At 36.3% G+C, this 24,421-nt stretch overlaps 1 protein-coding gene across 10 annotated transcripts in view; it reads left to right on the plus strand.

Annotated features, from left to right (window-relative positions):
- The window catches only part of MBD5 (methyl-CpG binding domain protein 5), a 461,494-nt gene that overhangs the window by 364,184 nt on the left and 72,889 nt on the right, over nt 1-24,421 (plus strand). For all 10 annotated transcript variants that reach the window (XM_053670699.1, XM_053670694.1, XM_053670695.1 and 7 more), the window contains one exon: nt 21,127-21,271. The gene's annotated coding sequence lies outside the window, so the exon portion shown is untranslated. The remainder of the gene's footprint in view (nt 1-21,126; nt 21,272-24,421) is intronic.

Here is a 24,421-nt window from a genome sequence, read left to right on the forward strand (position 1 = left end):
ATATCTCCTCCATTTTTTATTTAATCTTAGTTTTAATATGATTTTTAAAAATTCCCTTCAAAGACATTTGAATTCTAATTCAGTTCTATAACCATCAGCCATTCTTCCAATTCATTGTTTCTTCATCCTGTTTAATGGAAAATGTTTATTTCGATAGAATTGCAGAAAAAAGTCTTTTGATCTACCAACAGAGTACTCTCTAGACTGACCTTGGACATTAAGTCATAAATCTATAAATAGTCACTCAATAATGACTATATGCAGGATTTGAAATATTATCTAGCTCTTACTTTACCATCTGGTCCACAAGATTTCTAACAACTTTGCCAAATACCTTCTTGAAATCAAATTTACTAGGTCTAGAGCATTTTTCAGATCTGCCAAGCAAGCAATACTTTCAGAAAATAATTGAGATTAATCTGACATGACTTGTTCTTGGTGAAGCCAAAGTAGCTCACAGTTACCACTGGCTTTCTTTCTAAACAAATGTAAAGCTGTTTATTAATTCCTTCTAGAAATCATGAAGGCTTAAAAGCATGATTTAAATCCAGACTGATTTATAATTTCAGACCTCCACATTCTTCACTGTATTGTTAGAGACAGTTTCATTATCTAGCCTTCCAACATCACTTCTGGTCTCTGTAGTTCTTCCAAGATCACCATCATCATCCAATCATTTTCTCCCCAAGTTCTCTCATTTCAGGCAGTCATGCAGGTCAACGTGCAAGTATGTAACTATTTCTTCACTTGCCTGAGCTTGTGATTTATTATTTTTAAAACTTTTTTAATTTTGAAATAATTTTAGACTTATAGAAGAGTTGTATAAAAAGTACAGAGCATTTCTTTACAGCCTCTACCTATGCTCTCCTGTTAGCATCCTGCATAGCCATAAACCAATGATCAAAGCTGAGAAATTAATATTGATACAATGCTCTAACTAAACAACAGGCTTTGTTTTGATTTCAGCAGTTTTACTCATTAATATACCGTTTCTTTTTTAAGATATAATCCAGGATCCACATAACATTTCATTTTCATATCTCCCTGGTCTCTGCCAATCTGAGATCCTTATCTTTTCTCTTTCATGACCTTCCCACTTTGAGTACGAGTCAGTCATTTTGAATGCCCTTCAATGTGGGTTTATCTGACATTCAACCCTGATTAGATTGAGATTATACGTTTGGGGGACAAATATTTTAAAGTGATGTACCCTACCATTGCATTAGAACAGGTGGCTGTTCCACTTATTACTGAGGTTGTTGACCTCGATCACTTGTTTTAGGGGATATCTGTCAGGTTTCCCCTCTTAAAGTTACTTTCCCTTTTTGTAATTAATATTTGGAAGGTGATCATTTGTTTTTTGGGGGGGTGTTGTTTTTATTATTGTTTTAATTGTTTTAATAGTTGTTTTGATTATTGTTCAAGCACAGTTTTCTGTCTTTTACTCCCATCCCTGCCCACACCCTCCAGTGCTCCCCACCTCCCTCCCATTTCCACCCCCCTTAGATTTTGTCCATGTGTCCTTTATACTAGTTCCTGTGAATCCTTCCCCTCTTCCCCTGAGATTCCGTCCCCTCTCCCCTCTGGTCCCTGTCGGCCTGTTCTCTATTTCAGTGTCTTTGGTTATATTTTGCTTGCTTGTTTGTTTTGTTGTTTAGCTTCCTGTTAAAGGTGAGATCATACAGTGTTTGTCTTTCATCGCCTGGCTTATTTCACTCAGTGCAATGCTTTCTAGTTCCATCCATGCTGTTGTAAAGGGTAGAAGCTCCTCCTTTCTTTCCACTGCATAGAATTCCATTGTGTTTACGTAGCACAGTTTTTGGATCCATTCATTTACTGATGGGCACCTAGGTTGCTTCCAACTCTTGGCTATTGTAAATTGTGCTGCTGTGAACATTGGGGTGCATAGATTCTTTTGTATTGGTGTTTCAGTGTTCTTAGGATATGCTCCTAGTAGTGGAATTGCTGGGTCAAAAGGCATATTCATTTTTAGTTTTCTTAGAAAATTCCATACTCTTTTCCATAATGGTTGTACCAGTCTGCAATCTCTCCAACATTTGTTGTTTGTTGCTTTGTTTATGATGGCCATTCTGACTGGTATAAAGTGGTATCTCACTGTGGTTTTAATTTGCATCTCTCTGATAGCTAGCAATATTGAGCATCTTTTCATGTGTCTCTGGATCCTCTGTATGTCCTCCTTGGAGAAGTGTCTGTTCAAGTCCTTTGCCCATTTTAGAATTGGATTGCTTGTCTTCTTAGAGTGGAGTCATGTAAGTTCTTTGTATATTTTGGAGATTAAACCTTTGATACTATGCATATATCCTCTTTCTTTTTAAACCTTCACCTACTATTTTTAGCATTCATTGATGGGTCATGCTTGCCGAAATTATTACCCTTGTGTTCTGGTAGGGATTTTCTATCTCTTTCATTCCTTTTGCATGTATTGATTGGACTTCTGTGAGGAAGAGTTGTCCTGTTTTAATTTATTTATTTTTAATAGTTTTATTGAGATACAGTTAGCATATGAGAAACTATCATCACATCAAGATACATATCCATAACCACCAAAAGTTTCTTTTCTCCCCATGTCCTTCCCAAGTCCCCCAAGTAATCACTGATCTGCTTCCTATCACTGTAGATTAGCTTGCATTTTCTAGAATGTTATATAAATGGAATAATACAGTATATAATTTTTTTTATTTGGCTTTTTTCACTCAGAATAATTATTTTGAGATTTATTCTTGCTGCTACAGAAGTCAATAGTTCTTTTTTTTCCTGATTCATATTCCACTATATGGATTACCACAGTTAATTTATCTGTTCGGTTTTCACTATCATAAATGCCTCTTATAGCTAAATGCACACAACTGTAATTGAACAACATTAAAATAATTTAAATATAAAAAAGATTTAAAGTGTAATTTTTGTAGGCTGCTTATAGTTGGGCTTTGCTTTTTTTATACAAGGTGAACACCTTGGCCTTTGAATTGGGGTGTTGAGACTACTTATGTTTAATATTGTTATTGATATCATTAGGTTTAAGTCGTTTTGCAATTTGTACCATGTTTCTCACTTTATGTTTGACCCGTCTGTATTTTGTTATTTTTCCTCTATCTTATTTTGGATGATTCTATTTTCATATTCTTTAATGGCTATTTAGCTGTAACTCCTCATTTTGTTATTTTAGTGGTTGTTTGGGGGTGTAGTGTACATCTTTAAATTCTTATCACTTACCTTCAAGTGATATTATTTTATTTCATTTATAGTATGTAAACCTCACAGTTAATATACTTCTACTTCTCACTTTTTGTGGTATTGCTCTCATGTATTTTACTTTTTCATGTGTTATATACCCTACACTGCATTTTTAAAGTTTAAATTGTCAACTATCTTCAAGGAAATGTAAATGCAAGAAAAATATTTTATATATTTAGCCAAATAACTACTATTTTATGTTGCTCTTTATTCCTTTCTTTGGTCCAAATTTAAATCTGGTATTGTTTTGCTTCTTCCTAGAAGACCATCTTCACCATTATTTGTACTGCAGATCTGCTAGCGATTAACTGTTTCAGCATTTGTGTATCAAAAAATACCATTTTTATATTATTTTCACTTTTGGAAGATATTTTTGTTGTATATAGAATTCTAGGTTGACAGGCTTCAGAGGATTTTTTTAGTACTTCACAAATAAGAGCCCACCATCTTCTTACATGAATTGTTTTCATTGAGGAATCTCATAATTATCCTTAACTTTGTTATTCTGTACCTGACACTATTTTTTCCTGGCTGCTTTTAAGGCTTTTAAAAAAATCTCTGGTTTTGAACAATTTGGTTATTATGTGCCTTCAGGTAAATTTTCCTAATGCTTTTTGTCTTGAGAGTTCTTGAGCCTCTTGAATCTCCAGGTGTATAGTTTTTATCAAATTTGGAAAATGTTCAGCCATTATTTCTTCAAAAACAGTTTTGTCCCTCGTTCTTTTCTCTCTTTCAGGATTGTAATTGCAGTTGTAGTTGACTGCTCCAGTTGTCCTACCAATCACTGATTCCTTTCAGAATCTTTGTTTCCTATGTTCCATTTTGGATGTTTATATTGCTGTGTCTTCAAGTTTACTGGCCTTTTCTTCTGAGATGTCTAATCTGTTTATTTTTCCATCTAGTATATTTTTCATCTCATAAATTTTAGTTTTCATTTTGGAAGTTCAATTTTGCTTTTTTTTTTCTGTCTTGCACATCACTCTATATTTTTTAACACATGGGTGACAGTTAAAATAACTATGTCAATGTTCATATCTGCTGATTCTAAATCTGGATCTGGATCAGTTTCAATTAATTAATTTTATTGAAATTTTTATTGAGTTAATTGTACATTCACCTGCAATTGTAAGAAGTAATACAGAGAAATCCCATGTACATTTTAGCCAGTTTTCCCCAAAGGTAACATCTTATAAAATTAGTGAAATATAACCAGAACATATTGATATAAATCACTGATCTTCTTCAGATTTCTTCACTATTACTTGTACTCATCTGTGTGCCCATGTGTAAGTTTATATATCCACCACCACAGTTAAGGTACCATTCCATTACCACAAGAATGTCTCCTGTTGCCCTTTTACATCCATTCGCACATCTATATTGCCTTTACCTACTCCATCCCTAACCCCTGTGACAATTAGTATGTTCTCCATTTCTAAGTTTCTGAGTGAATCTTTTCACTCAGCATAATTCTCTGGGGTTCATCCAAGATTGATTGATTTTTCTCACTATGTGATTTAATTTTATGCTTCTTTCCTTATCGGAAAATTTTTATTTGATGCTAGACATTGTCAGTATTTTTTGGTTGGGTTCTGGGCATCTTGCATGCTTTTACTGTGAAATGCAGATAAGTGACTTGGAAATAACAATTTGATTTTTTCAGGTCTTGCTTTTAAAACTCATTAGTGGAAACAGAGTAGTGTATAGTCTAAATCTATGTATTTCCCAATACTGAGCAAGACATCTCTGAGAATTCTACCTTGTACCTCATGAGTTCTTATGAAGTGTTCATTCCAGCCCAGTCTGAGAACCAAGTGCCATTTGTTCTGTCCTTTCAGGAAATCCTTTCCTCAACCTTGGATAGTGTCTTCACATGCTTGCACTAATCAGTACTCCACTGGACACTCCAAATGAACTCTGTGTAGGTCCCTGCATTTTTCTCTCTGCAAGCTCTCTTTTCTTCAACCCCTCATCCTGCAACTCATACTGCCTTGACCTCCCCGACTCTTCATCTGTGTCTCCTCAACTTAGAGAATCTATTATACTCCAACCAAGTTCTTCCTGTCTACACACACACTAGAAACTCCCTCAAGGCAATAAGCTGGGGCAGTTCCAGGGCTCATCTCCTTTGTTTCCTGTTTATGAGCAATCACTGTCCTTCATTGCCTGGTGTCTAGTATCTTCAAAACCATTGTTTCATATATCTTGCCTGTTTGGGATTTAGGTTTGTTTGTTTGTTTGTTTGTTTTTGATTGTTTTGAGTAAGAAAGCAAATCTGATCCCTGTTATCCCATCTTAACTTGAAGCCAAAGTCCTCTAATTTATTCTTAATCAAATTTGTTTTCATTGTGACAAGGCTTATTTTATTCTCTTTAATCAAAAAGATAGAAAGAAAATTGAATTTTAACTTAATTATATTATTACAGTTTTATCCAAGTAAAGGTCTCTTCCTTAATCTTTTTTTTGCTCCAATCATAACTTTAAAATTTTCTTTTATGTCTTTAGGATTTTTCTAAAGCCCAATTCATTTTGGACTTGATAAACTTTTTTCCCTTTTTCACATGCCTTTTCATTTTTCCCTCACTTCTTTTCCTTCAACTTTTCTACTTTCTATTCAATAAATATTTATTGAAGGTCTATAATGTGCCAGGTGATAAGCTAAGCACTGAAGACAATGTCATGAAAATGACAGACAAAGTTTTTGCACTATTGACAAAATTCTAGTGATACTAGAAAATCAATAATATGTTACTTTGGTTAGAAATATGTGCTATGAAGGAAATAAACAAGGTGGCATTTTGATGTGACATTTTAGTTTAAATATTAAAAGAGGGAACAGCAACTGCAAAAGCCCAACATCAAGAATAAGTTTGACATGTTCAAGAAATAGAAAAAGGATGAGACTGGAGGTCATTTACCAAGAAGATAGTGCTACAAAACATGGTCATGGAAGTATTCAAGTGTCAGATGACATACTGCAGGGGTCCTCAACCCCTGGGCCATGGACCAGGCCCACCCGTGGCCTGTTGGGGATGGGCCCCAGAGCAGGAAGCAAGCTGCAGGTGAGAGAGCCAAGCTTCGCTGATGCTGCCACCTGAGCTCCACCTCCTGTCTCTCCCTACTGCTATCCCCCCCCACGTCATGCCCACAGTGGAAAATTGTCTTCCACAAAACCTGTGCCTGGTGCCAGAAAGGTTGGGGACTGCTGACATACCACCTTGAAAGATGACTGATGAGTTTATATGCCTCTCCTTTCACTTTTCAAACATACTTTTTCTACCTAAGCCACATAGGAACATCCCTGTACAACCACTTGAGCCTCCAGAGATCTCGGTCTGGTTTCTCCATCCTTGGGCTTATGCTGGTTGTAAGGTCCTGATCCAGTGGAGTTTTTTTTATATAATTTAAAGTTTTTTTTGCCTTCCTTATAACCAGTACTAACAATACATTTTTATTTGCCTTTGAATTCTTTGAAATATGCTTTTCTCAAATCTGTCTTGTGTAATCACTCCCAGTGTACACTTTTCAAGCTATTACAATCTCCAAAATAAAATGACCCATATCTTCAATTATTCTAATTATGCCTATCATTATTAGCTAGAGTTAAACACAAAGAAGTAGTTTAGGAGACAGTTGTGAGCAGGCATCCAAATTTTTGTCAGACTGTTGGCTTTTATCACAGACTTCTAGCAGCTTCTCTCAGTCCATCCTTATGAAGCAAAAAAGAGATACCTTCCTAAAGTGCAATTAAGGTCTTGTCACTCCGGCCCTTAAATTCTTTTGCTGGTTCCCCAGGGCAATTAAAATAAAACTCAAAACACGATTATGAATAATAAATTCTGACCTGATTCCCTCCCTGCCTATTTCTCCAACCTCATCTCATGCCGCTCTCCCTTCCCTCATTACACTCCAGCACCATCAATCTTCCTTCAGTTTCCAGAACACACCCAGCTCTTGTCCAGCATTGGAGTTTCGCACATGCTCCTTCCTTTGCTTGGAATACTCTTTTCCTGTTTCTTTTCTCATGAATAGTTTCTTTCTCATCCTTCAGGCCTCACTTGAAGTTTTTCTCCTCAGAGAGGACCTCCCATCTATGTAAAAGAGATCTTTTCTATCCCTCCCCCTTGTTTTCTTTTAAGCATTTGTTTATTTCTTTTATAGCAGTTAATATAACCTGAAGTTATTTTATTTATGTATTTGCCCCACTACAATCTGAACCTCCCAGCTGCAGCCTCCACAGTGCCCACAACTGTCTGCTGTAAAGTAGGCCTTACATGAAGCACTTTGGTGATTTCACTTGAGTTTACATCTAGCTCATATATTTTTGAATTAATAAATGAGTAAACATACAGGCATAACTTGGAGAAACTCTGGTTTAGGTTTCACACCACTGCAATAAAGCAAATATTGCAATAAAGTGAGGCTCATGTTTCCCAGTGCATATAAAAGTGATGTTTATACTGTAATATGCTTTATTAAGCATATGGTATTATTGTGTCTAAAAAACAATGTCTATACCTTAATTCAATTATGTCCAACCTTTTGGCATCTCTGGGCCACACTGGAAGAAGAGTTTGTCTTGGGCCACACATTAAATACACAAACACTAACAAAAACTAATAAGCAAAAAAAAAGGTCTGTACATAATTTTTGTGATACCTGCTACCACAGAGAAGCAAAAAAGTCCTTACATAATACCCTAAGTATGCAGTGGCCCTTTCAATAATCTTTTGAAATCATCAGGGAGGTCCCAAATTTGTGATCACAAATATAGAAAATGTACATGTCTAAGTAATAAAACATCATTGTGCGTATGTTTATTTTACATGATATTGCAACATGTAATCAAAAAAAATCTCAGAATGTTTTAAGTAAATTATGATTTTGTGCTGGGCCATGTTCATAGCCATCCTGCACTGCAGGTTGGACACACCTGCTTTAATTTTAAAATACTGTATTAGTAAAAAATGCTAACCATCATCTGAGCTTTTAGAGAGTCATAATCTTTTTGCGGGTGCAGGGTCTTGCTTTTTAAAGGCTGCTGACTGATTAAGGTGGTGGTCATTAAAGGTTGGGGTAGCTGTGACAATTTCTTAAAATAGGACAACCATGAAGTTTGTCAGATCAATGGACTCTTCCTATCATGAGAACACTGAAAGGCTATTGTAGGGTTATTAATTGGTCAATTTAAATATAGTTGTGCCTCAGGGAATAGAAAGGAAAGGGAGAAAGAGGAAAGGGAGGAAAGGGAGAAAGTGGGGCAACTGCTGGTCAGTAGTGCAGCCAGAAGATACCTAACATTTATTAAGTGTGGTGACTTATTCAGGTATGGGTCGTGGAGCCAAAAAACAATTACAACAGTAACATCAAAGCGCACTGGTTACAGATCACCATAACAAATATAATAATAATGAAAATTTTGAAATATTGCAAGATTTACTAAACTGTGACATAGAGACACTAAGTGAGCAAATGCTGTTGGAAAAATAGCATTTAGAGGCTTGCTCGGCACAGGGTCACCACAAATCTTCAATTTTTAAAAAATGCAGTGTCTGCAAAGTGTAACAAATTGAAGCACAATAAAATAAGGTATTCTTGTATTAGAAAGTAAATTATAAAATTTAGAATAAATACAACTTTTCAAGAAAGATTTTGTTTAATACTGAAGTGTGAGATATTCAGTAAGGGGAAAAGGATAAATAGGTAATTTAAAATCCTCATTACCTGAAATAGTGACTCAGAATGACCCAGTTACTCTTGTGTGTGTTTTGCTGAACAAATGAAAAAGATTAACGTTAACAGTATCTCACAACATACATTTTTCTAAGTATAATTTTATTTTCTAATTTTTAATCGTTTATGGCATCTTTTTGTGTTTTGTAAGATAATATGAAATTTCCCAGTATCTCTCTGATATTTTATATATGTAACTATATTAATATAAATAGTATGCATTTTACGTATTTATATTCAGGGTATATATGAAGTATATTGAGGCTACCAGGGAATTTTTTAGAAAAATAGAATGTATATAATAGTGAGCTATTTGATAATGCCTGATACAAAACAGGGATTGAAAATATGAGACAGTATGGAATTTTATCTTCAGCATTTATTGTTCAGCATTAATCATATAATACTGTTAAATTACAGCACCTGTATTTTAATATCCTAGCTTTTTTTTTTTTTCAGGAATGCTATTGTTAGCTGAAGTGTTCATGCTGAAAATATAAAATTACCACTGCAGTTGTCTGGTGAAGTGTTCATGCTGAAACATTAGGGTTCTCAGTGCAGTCACATGTTTGGATTTATTGTTTATTTCTAGCAAGAAATGACATCATAGTCTAAAATTGAAATGTATTTGAGGGCTTCAGGATTATTTTCTTATAAATTTAGTAAGTTTCTATTATTTGTTTCTCATGTTTTGAATGTAAAAACTCATGGTTATGTTTTATAGTTGCCTGCTGTGTTTAATACATGATTTTTATGTCAACATCTGTTTTCCGATTCTAATTTGGATATCTTTCTGACAACAATAATAAATCGATAGCTGGCGATACTGCCTAACCATGAACTAGAATTAATGTATGCTCCTAAAAGTTATGTAGCCTGTTTCAGAGACTTTGGCTCTGTAGGTCAGTGGAAACTAGCGTATTAGCTGATTGATCTGAATCACTGGTATTCATCTTAAAAACTATAAAAATAAAAATATTAAAGCATATCTCAGTTGATATCTAAAAACAAAAAAACTGCAATAAAAAGTCTTCAACTGTCACCTATAATTAGAACAAAAAAAGTTTTATCTTTTCATTCAGCACCTTTGCTTCTGTATAAAGGTTGCCATGGCAGTTTTTGCATTAGCATTGGATTGATTTACCCAGATATAGAATGGTTTGTATCATCTCAATTCCTAATGTTGCTAAAGCCTCCTAAGCCAGCTTTAGGTTTTAACCTCCCACTTATTCTGGATTCCCCAGAGATCCTGCCATGCTGAGTTTTCTGGAAACTCAAACATAACCCATTGTTGTGACCAATGGTACTATCAAGATCACTGTCATATTTTTATTCTTGATCCAAAAAAAAAAAGGACACTTGCATAATAAAAATAAAGTCACAAATTCAAACACTTATATGAAGGCTTATATTTAGTATTCTAAGCTTTTTTGTTACAAAATATTAAAGCCTATGTTAATGAGCATAGAAAAACAGTATTAAATTGGAGTAATTGCACACCTCTGTGTTATATGTTAAAAGTCATGCCTGAGTTAGGGCTTTAAGGTAAATACTCAGCTTGTGTAGATTGCCAAAAATAAATATACTTTTGTTTATAATAACCTGATTGTTTTATGCCACATAAGTGAAATTCCCAAGAGGTTTACAGAAGTTATTGCATGGTTTTTGAGGAAACAGTCCATATATTATTTTTTGAACATCGAAATATGAGTTGAATATAGTAAGTGCTCAGTCCATGTTTGTTTAAACCAACATATAATTTTAGTCTCTGAAGATTAAGATACAGAAATTACTCTTACTAAGGCCACTTAAGGAAGGAAAGGTTGGAAATTCATGGCATGTTATATAAAAGGGAACCCAATTTCACCATCTGTAGATTTTTTTAAGTACGACAACCATATGAATGATATTTAACTGTCACTTAAATGTTCTTACACTTAGAACATGGTCGATCTTCAGCATACTTTTCTGCACTTGACAGTATATATTAGAAATCTTTCATAGAACCATTGAGCTACCTCTTGTCAGTGGTGCACTATTCTGAAGGTTTTACAACCTGCCCACTCCCTAAATACTGGGCATTCATGTTGTTTTGCAGTTTTCATTCTAATGATCGGTGTCAGTGTGAACATCATTTTACATAATTCTTTGTTGCACATATTTGATTATTTTTCCAGGCATAATGAAGAAGAGAAATTTCTGTTTCAAAGAAGATGCATATCTTAAATTCACACAGACACTGATATAGGACCCTGCTAAAGGGAGGTAACAGTTCATGCTTCTGCCAGCAGAATGACACTAGATATCTTCCCATACTTTTGACAAAACTTGACATTAGCAGTCTTTCTAAAATGTTTGTGTACTTATGAGTGAAAAGCAATGGTTTTTTATTGTTTTATTGTGCACTTTCTGATTACTACTAAGATTGAACATCATACATTTACTCTCCTGTTGCATTTTGTCTTCTCAGCTTAGCCATATTTTACAGTCCATTTTTCTTTTGGGCTCTTTATTTTTTTATTGATTTTTAGTTCTTTATACATTCTAGATATTAATACCTTGTTATATCTTTTGCAAATATTTTCCCCAGGCTACCAGTTATGTTTTCAGTTTTTTGATGGCTCTTTTCCTGAACAGAAATTTTAATTTTTATTACAGTAAAATTTACTAGTCTTTTTTATTATGGCATTTCCTTTTTGTATCCTGTTTAGAAGGCCTTCATAAATAGAGCACAAGTAAACATTCATTTGCATTTTGTTAATGTATTTCCTTAATTGCATTGGTTTAGTTTTTCCTTTTGATTTTAGCCTTGAATCATCTGGAATGCATTTTTGTGAATTACATGAGTTATGGAAGTAACTCTTTTTTTTTTCTAAAAGGATATCCAATTTTCCCAACACCATTTGTTGAATTGACTTTTCTTTTCTTACCCATTTAAAATGCCACTTTGTAAAAAAATAAAATAAGATAAAATAAAATGCCACTTTGTAATTAAATAAATTTGCATGGCTATGAGTTTGTGGCCACTCTCTCCTGTTATATATACTACTTGCCTATTCTTGCACCAATTATACAACTTTTTAACATAGTTTACTATTGGATAGGACAATTTTTTCTTGTTTTGCATGTTAGTATCATACCCCGGTACCTTCTAACTACTTTTTTCATTGGTCCTAATTTTTCAGTTTGGTTTTTTGAGGTAAAAGATCATATTGAGCCCTGGCTGGTGTAGCTCAGTGGTTGAGCATGGGCTGTGAACCAAAGGGTTGCAGTTCCATTCCCAGTCAGGGCGTATGCCTGTGTTTTGGTCCAGGTCCCCACTGGGGGCCATGTGAGAGGCAACCACACATTAATGTTTCTCTCCCCCTCTTTCTCCTTCCCTTCCCCTCTCTCTAAAAAAAAAAATCAACATAAAAAATAAATAAAATATTTTTTAAAAGCTCATATTGACTTCAAGTACGGACAGTTTTATCTCTTTATTACTCTTTCTTATACCTTATATAATAGTTATTTGCCTTGATAAATATTCAAGACAACTCCATTTCCAAATAAACACCTATGAAGGAGCTCATTCTTATCAGCTTCTGAAGAAGGTTTTATCTTTCTCTACCCATCCTCCTCCCAAAGTCAGCCCTCCATTTATACAAGATGGATTTAAGTTATTTTTTTTTCAATTTCTGTTACCCACCTTTAAAAAATTATTTACATTAAGCTTAGTTATTCAAACCATGTGTGATGTCGGGGGAGTTAGGCAAGACAGGGAAGGCATTTAAAAGTAGAATAGCCCATTTTATTAACTTTTTCTGACCTGATATAGAATGTTTCTTTCTCCTTTATTTATGTGAGTATGTACTCACTTTTGCCTTATAATGCTTATGGTTCCATGTTTTGTCTCCCCAGTATTTTAACTCCTTCAGGTCAGACTATTTCTCCTGCCTCTTATATCCCTGCAGTTCCTATCCTTCTCCCCTTAAACCTGTACAGCATGTTTTTGAACTTTGTATAGATCGTTATTCTAGCTTACATTTCTGTATCTTCAGTAACACAGTTGCCGTATCTCAAACTTAATTGCCCATCTGTGTTTTGCCCACCCATCAGCAAAACCCTGATTCTGTTTTATTTTTTGTATTTTTCTTACATTTTGAAAGCTTTTTAGTTTAAATTGAGTTTACAGAGAAGTTACAGTAGTACAATGAGTTCTCTTTACACACATTCAGCAATGGGTAACATTTTACCATAACCACTATATCATTCTCTCTGGCCTCTCAGTGTGTATATTTATGTGTACCTTTTAGAAGTTTTAGAGTAAGTTGCAAATATCATGTCATCTGTTTTGTTTTTAATTTGTCCATCCTTCTACTCAGTAAGCCACAGGGTCTACTCTATCCATACTACTTTTTTGTCTGATAAGTCATGTTGTAGAGAATAAAGTTATATTTTAGATTATGCCATAAATTCATGATCGCTGACTTCAAATTGCCTTTCAACACTGCCTATATATGAGTGACTATTTTAAATTTGTAAATACAGAGGTGTTTGCAGATATAATTTTTAAGTATATTCTATTGATTATGCTATTACACTTGTCCCATTGCTTTCTCTCCTCTATTTCTCACCACCCTGTACCCCCAGCCTCTGGCACTCCCCCCGCCCCCTTAGTTCACGTCCATGAATTTAAGTTCCTTGGCTTCTTCATTTCCTATACTATTCTTAACTTCTTCCTGTCTATTTTGTATCTACCAATTATGCTTCTTATTCCCTGTACCTTTCCACACATTGTCTCCCCTCCCCATCCCTGCTGATAACTCTCCATGCGATTTCCATTTCTGTGATTCTGTTCTGTTCTAGTTGTTTGCTTAGTTTGTTTTTATTTTTGTTTTTTAGGTTTAGTTATGGATAGTTGAGAGTTTTTTGTCATTTTACTGTTCATAGTTTTGATCTTCTTTTTTTAGATTAGTCCCTTTAACATTTCATATAATAAGGGCTTGATGATAATGAACTCCTTTAGCTTTGCCTTATCTGGGAAGCATTTTTATGCCCTTCAACTTTAAATGATAGCTTTCCTTGACGGAGTAGAGTAATCTTGGTCCTATAGGTCCTTGCTTTTAATCACTTTAAATACTTCTTTCCAGCCCCTTCTTGTCTGCAAAGTTTCTTTTGAGAAATCAGCTGAAAGTCTTATGGGAATTCCTTTGTAGGTAACTCTGCTTTTCTCCTGCTGCTTTTAAAATTCTCTCTTTATCTTTAACCTTTGGCATTTTAATTATGATGTGTCTCTTTGGGTCCAACTTGTTTGGATTTTCTGTGCTTCCTGGAATTGTACATCTGTTACCTTCACCAAATTAGGAAGTTTTCTTTCATTATTTTTTCAAATAAGTTTTCATTTTCTTGCTCTTCTCCTCTCCTTCTGGCATCCATATGATTCAGATGTTGATAGTTTTGAAGATGTCCCAGGGGCAACTTATACCAACCTTGGTTTGTTTGTTTTTTCTTTTAATTCTTTTTTTTTTTCTCTGTTCTGGTTGAATGCTTGTTTCTTCCTTATGTTCCAAATCATGTATTTGAATCCCAGCTTCATCACCTTTACTGTTGGGTCTCTGTAGATTTTTCTTTGTTTCACTTAGAAACAAAGTGTAAGTGAAACCTTTATTTCCTCCTGGGTCTTTTTTATTTTGTTACCATACTCATTGTGTTCTTTGAGCATCATGATCACCAGTGCCTTGAACTCCGCATCTGATAGGTTGGTTATCTCCACTTCACTTAATTGTTTTTCTGGGGTTTGGTTCTGTTCTTTCATGTGGGCCATATTTGTGTCTCCGCAATTTGGCAGCCTCCTTGTTTTTGTTTCTGTTTATTAACTAGAGCTGCTTTGACTCCCTGTCTCAACTGTGTGGCCTGTTGTAGAAAAGGCACCTGTAAATTGTCAGGTCAGAGCCTTAGATAATCAACAGGGCACTCAACCTGCTTCACTGCTTTGTGGCTCTGTATGGTGGGAGGCCTCAAAGCAGGGATGGTTTTGCTGCCTGGCCTCTGGAGGTTTGCCCAGCACTTGCCCTGTGTGACTGGGGCCAATCCAGCTGTTTCCCTGATGCTGAATCCTAGTGCAGGGGTGTACATTTTCATGAAAATCCAGCAGCTTCTTCTGCCACCCCAACCCCCACTGGTTTTCACAGCCAGAAGTTACAGGGATTTGCCTTCCTGGCACTGGAACTGGCACTTGGGCTGCGATAACTCCCAAGGTATTCTTCCCAATTTTTATCCACTGCACATGAATGTGGGACCACCTGTTCCACCATGGGCACCCCTCTGTGCCACACTGCAGCTCCATGCCTCTCCACCCATCTCTACAACCCCACCCTTCCTACCCTTCAGGATGAATGTGGCTTCTTTAAATCCTTGGTTGTCAGTCTCTTCCATTGATCTTCATTTTCTGACAGCTCTGGGTATTATTTGTTTTGATGTCTAATTGTATTTCTGTGGTTGCACGAGAAGGCAAAGCATGTTTACAGACACTTCCATATTGACCAGCAGTCCTTAATAAAGTCTTTCTTGCTTTTCTAGCTTACATAGAAATGATAGAATCAAAAGGATTAGAAGAAAATCCATCACAGAGGAGGTTCTTCAGAGTTTTCTAAATATTAGATATAAATTTAAAATATATTAAGTATTTTAACACTGTAATGAAAATAAAATGCACACTTAGATGTTTTATACCAATTTATAATATGAACATACCATGAAACAAAAAATAAGCTTCCCTGCTAGTTTGTATTATGGACTATGACTAAAAGCTTTACTACCAATTTTTATATAGGTGTTTAACTTACAAATATGTATTTTTATATTTATGTTTTTAGCTGGGTTTTTTATAAAACTTTAGTTCATTGTTATATATCCAAATCAAATTATGTGAGCCAGACCACTGCTGCAGCATCTGTATGCTTCATTGAATAAAAACAAACAAGATGTTGAAGCATCTGTCTGCCATATATCCTTATCACTCCTTAACAGTTTGGGACGGTAAATTCATGTGATAAAATTATATTGAAGAGCCCTGAGCAGGTGGCTCAGTTGTTTGGAGCATCGTCTCATACACCAAAAGGTTCTGGATTCAATCCCTGGTCAGGGCACATACCTGGGTTCAGGGGTAAAATCTGGTCAAGGCATATACAGAAGGCAGCCAGCCAATCAGTGTTTCTCACATTGATGTCTACATTTATCTCTCTTTCTCTCTGCCTCTCCCTCTCCCTTCTTCTTTCTCTAAAATCAATAAGCATTCTGCAGCTGAGGATTTATTCTTATATCTACTGAGGTCTGTCCAGAAGGTATCCAGCCATGTAATATGAAAAATAGAAACATTTATTGAAGAAGATGCAAGAAATAGTGTACATAGGACTATGATGCCTCAGTGCCCTTCAAAGTAGGCAGCTTGGGACCTCACACAGTTTTCCCAATCACCATCAGCTACCCCATCATATTTTCCTGAGTCACTTTGACAGCCTGAAATCTCCTCCCTTTCAAACATGATTTTAGTTTTGGAAAAAGCCAGAAGTTGCAAGCCACCAAACCTGGGCTACAGAGGGAGTCACCTGGGTGATCACCAAAAAACTCTGCACAAGACGTGATGCATGAATGGGCACATTGTCATGATGAAGCTGCCAATCACCAGTTGCCCATAGCTTCAGCCTTCTCAGTCATCTGAATACATTCCATGGAGGAATGTTCAAGCTTAATGCAAAATTTGATACAGATCCGTTGCTCTTCTTACTCAGTCATTTTGAATGTGATGACCACACAGTACACATGCTCACTCAAAGACATCTGCTCCTACTGACTAGTACAGTGAAGTCCTCATTGTTCATACATGTGCATTCCAGTCCACTTTCTTTGGCTGCCAGGTTACATCAATGTCACACAAATTATTCTCGTTATATTAGCAATGGCTGGACTTTTTCTGTACAGACCTTGTATATTCTAAAGAAATTTTATTGCTTAATTTATGTTTTGGTTAGTTGCCCTTGAATACTTTGTGTTCATGACCAGAAACATGAGTAATAATTAGACATAATCATTCAATTTGGAAACAAGATTTTCTTTATTCATCTTTCAAACATCTGGACTATTTTAATTGCAAAGATCTTAATATTTCCAAAACCATTTGCCATTTGTCTATGATGATTAAAATTGCAGCTGTTACCCATGTCCCTTGATTTCATACTTATTGTTAGTCAATGGTTTATTATTTTCATTGATAGATTTTGATAAGTGGTATCATACTTTGGACTTATAAGATGAATTACTACTAGCAAATCTCTTGTTCTGTTTTATATAATGGAGGGTTCATTTAGAGTTTATTGGATAAAAGAAGGCTGCAACTAAAATAATTTGAAAACCACTCATCTGGCCCAATCGATTAACTGTACAAATTGAAACATTAAATCTGAGTTTAAGTGTCTTGTTGAAAGTTACAGCTAGAACACTGCAGTCGCAAACTTCCAGATCTTTAGTTCGCTGTTCTGTGTATTATTTGTTATAGTGCATTTAGTTTATGTCATGCCCCTTAGTATTAATGACACGGTTTGTACATATCATTTATTTAGTCAACAAGTAATTATCCATACCCCAGACACTCTTTTTGGCACTGGATACATTCCCTGAATCTAGAAATTGTGCTGAAAATAAAATAAGAAAAGTGATTCTGTTCAGCCTCCTGCAATTAGCCTATATATCACTGAGTGGGCTTACTTTATTATTAGCAAGAACTTTTGTATTTGTAGTTATATTTTAGGGGAGTGAAAAAAGTTCTTTAGAATTTTCGAAAGGTAAGAAAAACAAATAATTTGACTCAAAGCTCTCTGTTTGCATCCCATGAACCTGGTAATGTGTTTGGCAGCCTTAAGCTCAAAGATGTATGAAACAGAAATGTGTGTGGTGGGTGCTATTGCCTTTATGTAAACAGCACTGTAGAATGAGAGAGAAATGAAAAAGTAACTCTAAGCAGGAGGCTGGAGGGAGCTTCATGGAAGAGCTGACCCTGGAGTTTAGTTAAAGGAAGGAAGGCTGCCTTAAGCAAACGGAAGTTCTTTCTTTCTAAGCCCAGGGAACAACATGCATAGGCACAGAGTTATGAGAGGTTCTGGCATTTTCAAGAAAGGTTAATGCAGTAAGATCCTGGGGTATCTTAGGAGGAGCAGCGAATAAACATTTTTACCTGTCATTAGATGACTGGAGAGTGGAAGTAATGAAATGTGTGAACTTATTTTGTACCGTACATATCCTTCACGCGTCTACCTATTTTTATTCCTAAATGTTAAGTTCTTCAAGAACCCTGGTGGTGTTTTGCACTGCCCAGTCTGATGGTGATGTGTGCAGTGCTGAGAATGGCGAGGGCTCAGCATATGCTTCCTTATTAATCGTGCCCATCATTCACTCAGCAGATATTTTCGGCTGCAGCATGTGTAAGGTTCTGCACTTTGTGCCATTAGAAATAAAAAACTTGAGATACAAAGCCAGTCTTCAAGGAGCTAGTGAACCCAAAGCAAAAAATAGTAGGTTTTTGTCTTTTTTGATGATGAATAAATTAATGTACTCACAGACCTTACATTTTTGTCAAAGGGGACAATAATAAGACAAACAGGAAAATATGTGATATGTCAGTGATAAATAGTAAGGAGAAAAAAATAAAGTAGAAAAGGGGGATATAAATTATCAAAGGAAAAGAGGAGGTAAAGCTACTTAATTTCTTTTGCCTCCATTTCCTCAACTCTAGAAAAGAAAAAAATACTAGTTCTTACACAGTTGTGACAAGAATTAAATCATGCATGTATAAAGTGCTCAACCTAGTTTCCATAAGATGGTAAGAGAGTTGTCAGCTAGTATTCCTATGTATTTGGATAAAATAAGTTTAACACAATAGCCATCTTATTTTCGTCACTTATGGGCTTTTTAAAATTATATTTTATTGATTATTCTATTAGTTGTCCCAATTTTTCCTCTGTTTCCCCCTCCACCCAGCACCTCCCACTTCCTCAGGCAATCCCCACCCCGTTGTTCATGTCCATGGGTCATTTGTATAAGGTCTTTGGCTACTCCATTTCCTATCCTGTACTTCACATCCCCATGGCTATTCTGCAACAAAGGATATACTTAAAGTTTGGAACCTCTCCATAGCTAAGACTCCCTCATCCATATCTTGCTCCTTTTAGCCTCTGCTTTCAATGTACTCACTGATAATATTACTTATTGAAGTAAGTTATTGTTTTTTTGATAATATTTCTTCTAGAAAACAGTAGTTGTTTATTTAGATGTCAGGTCATCTTTCTACTTCAGGCATTAGGCAGACATCCAGATCTTTCTGTGGAAAATATTCATTAATGCTTCGTGACTTACCACATCTCAAGGTTAAAAGTTCTGACAAAATGAGACCTTTATGCTTGCTTACCGTCTAAAAAAGAGTACAATATTGACATTGTTATTACCAGAGAAAATGTAGCATCTGCAATATCAATCTTTTGGAATTAAGAGTATATACATGGATTAGGTGAACTTTCAAGTCCCTTACCTTTCTTTGCCTTTCTAACCTCTGTGCATCTTTAAATGTAGCCTGACTCCTAAACTGACCTTGATCTCTGATCTCTGAAGTCGTGACTGGCTCTTTCTCTGTGCTCCCTTAGCACTCCATACTTAGTCCCCATCAACGCCAGTATCATTTCATGTGTAATTGCCTGTTTGCCTGAATGCCCAGCATCCCACCTTTCACCTCCCAGGCAGTGAGCTCCTTGAGATGGGACAGTGTTCTCTTTATGTTTGGGTTCCTACCATCCATTCAGTGTCTCAAATGCAGTTTCCCAATAAATACTTAAAACGTGAACTATAATGCCTGCAGCGCCTACAGTATTTCAGGATTATGGAAACGTAGTTACTTAACCCCACATCCTTCTATTGCTCCTTTGTCTCTGCTGGCTGCTCCCTGAGGAATAGCAATGCTCAAGCATGCTACTGTACCACATACTGCACATTTCCCTGTCCTCCTTTGGCCTAAAATCAAACAGAGAAATAAAAAGTAGGCTGGCTATCAGGAAAGACCTCAAAGGTAGAGGCGCACCCCATGGAGTAACTGGGATGGCCCGGGATGTGGTCCTTATGCTTCCATTTAAAAATTGATTTTGCCATTGCTCTCGAGGATGATGGCCTCTAGGGTCTAATACAAACCATCTACACAATGTACGTTTACAAGAAATTAATTTGTAAGCCAGATGACCTATGTGTTTGTTTGATTGTTTTCTTCGAGTGAAATGCATACACCTGGTATTCAAGTCACTGACTTAATGATATCAAAGCACCTGTGAAATCCTCCAAATAATCATGGGATGGGCGGTGGGGGGATGAAATGGAGACAACTGTACTTGAACAACAGTAAAAAAATGAGAAAAAAATAAAAGCCTAAGCTTATCTAACTAAATTTAAAAAAAAAAAAAAGAAATCCACCAAACCTTGGAAACAGAGCAGAATGAGTTGGACCTGTCACAAGGATGATTTTACCCAGGATGAGGCAGGGCCTTGTCAGCATCTCCTTGGTGGCTAGGACACAATAGAGTGATGGGTGATAGGGTATCAAGAACACTTTTGAAAGTCCTTATAAAAATTATTTTCTTATTTGTTAAAAGATAAATATTTTAAAAGTCAGAAAATAAAACAATGGCATTTTCTAATAATTACAATTAATTAATACTCTTAATAATGGTAATATACAATTTGGTTCCATAATTCTTTGACCCCAACATGAGTTCATAAGTTAATGATAATGTGATCTTGCCGATGATGGTGCTAAGAAAGAAGGAAAGATAAAGGATTGAAGTTAAAACTGTACCTCCTCTAATTCAAGAATCGTCACAGTCTCAGGGTCAGCTCAATTTTACTGAAGTTCACTCTGCTTGTAGTTTTAGCTGGCTTACTGGTGCTCCTCTATATACTAATAATGCATGATGGTCCACTAGTTTATCCTATACCCTTGTAAAGAAACTATGAAGTGCAGGCAGGTTAAGTGGTCATTGAAAAAAATAAGTCAGTCGTACCTCTTCTCAAGGGCTGAAGTGAGTGAGTCTCTCAAGCCTTATCTCGAGGTCCTTTCTATTCCAGAGATTGGAAACCCAAGTGCCTACAGAGGCCAGTCTGGTGGGAATGAAGCAGGAAGCCGCTGCAGTGAGCTGGAGAACCAAGTTCCAGATAATTGTCGCAAGGCAGGCATGTTGACCTAGTGACACCCTTCTGTCCAGTTTATCAGGTAAAGCAGGAAATGCAAATTTTCATGTGAAATTTTTAATTTAAATGTTGTCAACTAACTTGCTATTATTGATGATTATTCTCAAGCTGTATACAAGCCAAACACTTTTACAGATAGATTTGGCTTAGATTTCTCCCTTTTGTAACTTGGTCCTATATTTGGCTTCCTTTTTTGTTAAATTGAAGACTTCATTTTCTACAGGTTTTGCTTTTCTTCAGCTTGTGCTCTATAATACACTATGCCCAGCTTTGTGATATTGAAACTCCTTTCCTCTCCAACCTGAGTTCTTTGCACATAAGTTTTTTTTTTTTGGCTGTTGCATTTTCTCTGCCACTCTCATCCCAGTGAGCAGTCAATACTAAATGGAGTATCCCTGAGACACTTCTGATATGACACCACTAAACACTTACAGATATATACTACTTACTCATTTAGTTACTGATAAAAACAGTAAAACATCATTTATTTCATGGGGCTTAGAGATTGTATGCTTTGTGCCCCCCTTTCTAGAATCCACACAGAAATGATTTTCTCCTCTTGTTTCTTGAGAGACCTTATCAGACAACTTATTAGACTTCAGTTATGTTGTACATTTAATTATGTTCGCTAGAGACGTTGATTGGACCTACATGTTTCTAGGTAGTTACACACATTTAGAGACAGTGTCCTCGGGTGGGTGTCTTCCGTGGCTGAGAAGTCTTCCTGTTTCTACTCCAGGAACAGCCTGAGTTTCAAGGTTATGAGTGGTGGTTGGGGTTGTTACCTCTATACAGAAGTGATTATGCCAAGAAAGAACTTTACATCCACTGTCAGGTGAATTAAAAAATGCTAAATATTTTTATAGTAAGAGTGTATAAATATTAATTGTTTTATAATATGGCACAACCCCAAATGGGCATAATTCATAATTGTTTCATTCTTAGTATGGTTTTGGGAAAAAGCAATATTGATGTACATCTTTTTTTCAACAGTGGTTTAACCTATATATTGAGCTGTATTTTGAGTAACCAAAAGACTAGTAGTGCATGAATAACATGTAAAAATTACCCACTTAAACGAAATTAGAGACTTCCACCAAGATGGAGGCATAGGTGGAGACACCGTGCTTTCTCACACAACCAAGTTTAGAGACAACAAAATATTAGGAACAGAAAACACAGCTAGAACACAGAAAATTGAACTTTTCAGAAGTCTGATAACAACGAATTCTTCAGCCTGACCCGTAAGAGGGGCAAAGCCAGCAGCTGGCAGAGTGGGGGTGCACAAGAAAACTCAATCAGACGGACTCAGGCACGAGGATCCCAGATGCGGGGTTGCAACAGGTGGACCCAGTGAGCAACCCAGTGAGCAACCGGCAGACCCAGCGAGGGCGCAGGGTGGCGGGTCGACTGTGGTCTCTCATTAGTGCGCAGGTAGACCAGCGAGGGAGTGGGCTGTGAGACGGCACCAAGCAGGCCCCAGCAGCGGGAGGCAACAGAAGGGGCCCTCATTTCCCCGCTCTGACCCCGCCCCCACATACAGTGTCACAGCCTAGCCCCGCCCTGGTGAACACCTAAGGCTCCGCTCCTCATGCTTAATGAGCGTGAACAGACCAAAAATGGCTCAAGAAGATCTTAAAACCCCAGAGCCCATAACTCTAAGTGACAAAGAAATAGCAAAACTTTCAGATGCACAGTTCAAAGCACTGGTGATCAGGATGCTCACAGAACTGGTTGATTATAGTCACAAATTAGAGGAACATATGAAGGCTAAACTAATTGAAATGAAAGGAATTGCACAGGAAACCAATAGTGATGAAAAGGAAGCTGGGACTCAAATCAAGGGAGTGAACCAGAAGGAAGAAGAAAATGGCCAAACAGGAAAATATGAAGAAACAAGAATTCAAAAAAATGAGGAGAGACTTAGGAACCTCCAGGACAACTTTAAACACTCCAACATCCGAATTATAGGGGTACCAGAAGGGGGAAAGGAACAGCCACCAGTGGAAAACTTATTTGAACAAATAATAAAGGAGAATTTCCCCAACCTGGCAAAGGAAATAGACTTCCAGGAAGTCCAGGAAGCTCAGAGAGTCCCGAAGAAGTTGGACCCAAGAAGAAACACGCCAAGGCACATCATCATTACATTAGCCAAGATTAAAATAACGGAGAGAATCCTAGAAGCAGCAAGAGATAGGGGGACAGTCACCTACAAAGGAGTTCCCATCAGACTGTCAGCGGATCTCTCAAAAGAGACCTTACAGGCAAGAAGGGGCTGGAAAGAGGTATTCCAAGTCATGAAATCCAAAGACCTGCAACCAAGATTGCTCTATCCATCAAAGCTTTCATTTAGAATGGAAGGGCAGATAAAGTTCTTCTCAGATAAGATCAAATTTAAGGAGTTCATCATCACCAAGCCCTTATTATATAAAATGTTAAAGGGACTTATCTAAGAAAAAGAAGATAAAAAAGATGAACAGTGAAAGGACAGCAAACTCACAGTTATTAACAACCACACCTAAAACAAAAGCAAACTAAAAGGACAACTAGATCAGGAGCAGAACCACAGAAATGAAGATCTCATGGAGGGTTAGCAACAGGGGAGTGGGAGAAGGAAAAGGGGGGAGAAGGTACAGAAAATAAGTAGCAGAGACAGTAGGTAGAAAATAGGGGGGCAAGAATAGTCTGGGAAATACAGAATCTAAAGAACTTGAGACACATGGTCATAAACTAAAGGGGGGAATGGTAGGGGTGGGAGATGCAGCGTGGAGGGGAATGAAAGGGGGAATAGAACAACTGTAATGGCATAATCAATAAAATCAAAATAAATAAATAAATAATAAAATAATAATTATCCACTTAAACTTGCTTAGTGTACTCTTAAGTAGATTATGTAAACACAAACAAGCATTTCTTATAAATATTTCCTATAAGAAGTTTCATTGTACCATACAAAAGCAAAAGTAACAAACCGCTGATGACTAAAATACAGAAATACATTATAAACTATTTTCCCTCAGAATTATACTGTGTTTATCAATGAACATATAGCTGTTCTCTGTTATTACTTTATTTTAAAACAATTCTCTGTTTTTTAAGGATATGTATGTAGGAGCTGGTAATTGTTCACTTTTTAACTTTTAAGAAGGTAAAATGAATAGTAAGCATTTTC

Source organism: Artibeus jamaicensis, unplaced genomic scaffold (assembly GCF_021234435.1).
Source record: "Artibeus jamaicensis isolate MK-2021 breed Jamaican fruit bat unplaced genomic scaffold, CSHL_Jam_final contig_603, whole genome shotgun sequence".
NCBI classification, from domain to species: Eukaryota; Metazoa; Chordata; class Mammalia; order Chiroptera; family Phyllostomidae; genus Artibeus; species Artibeus jamaicensis.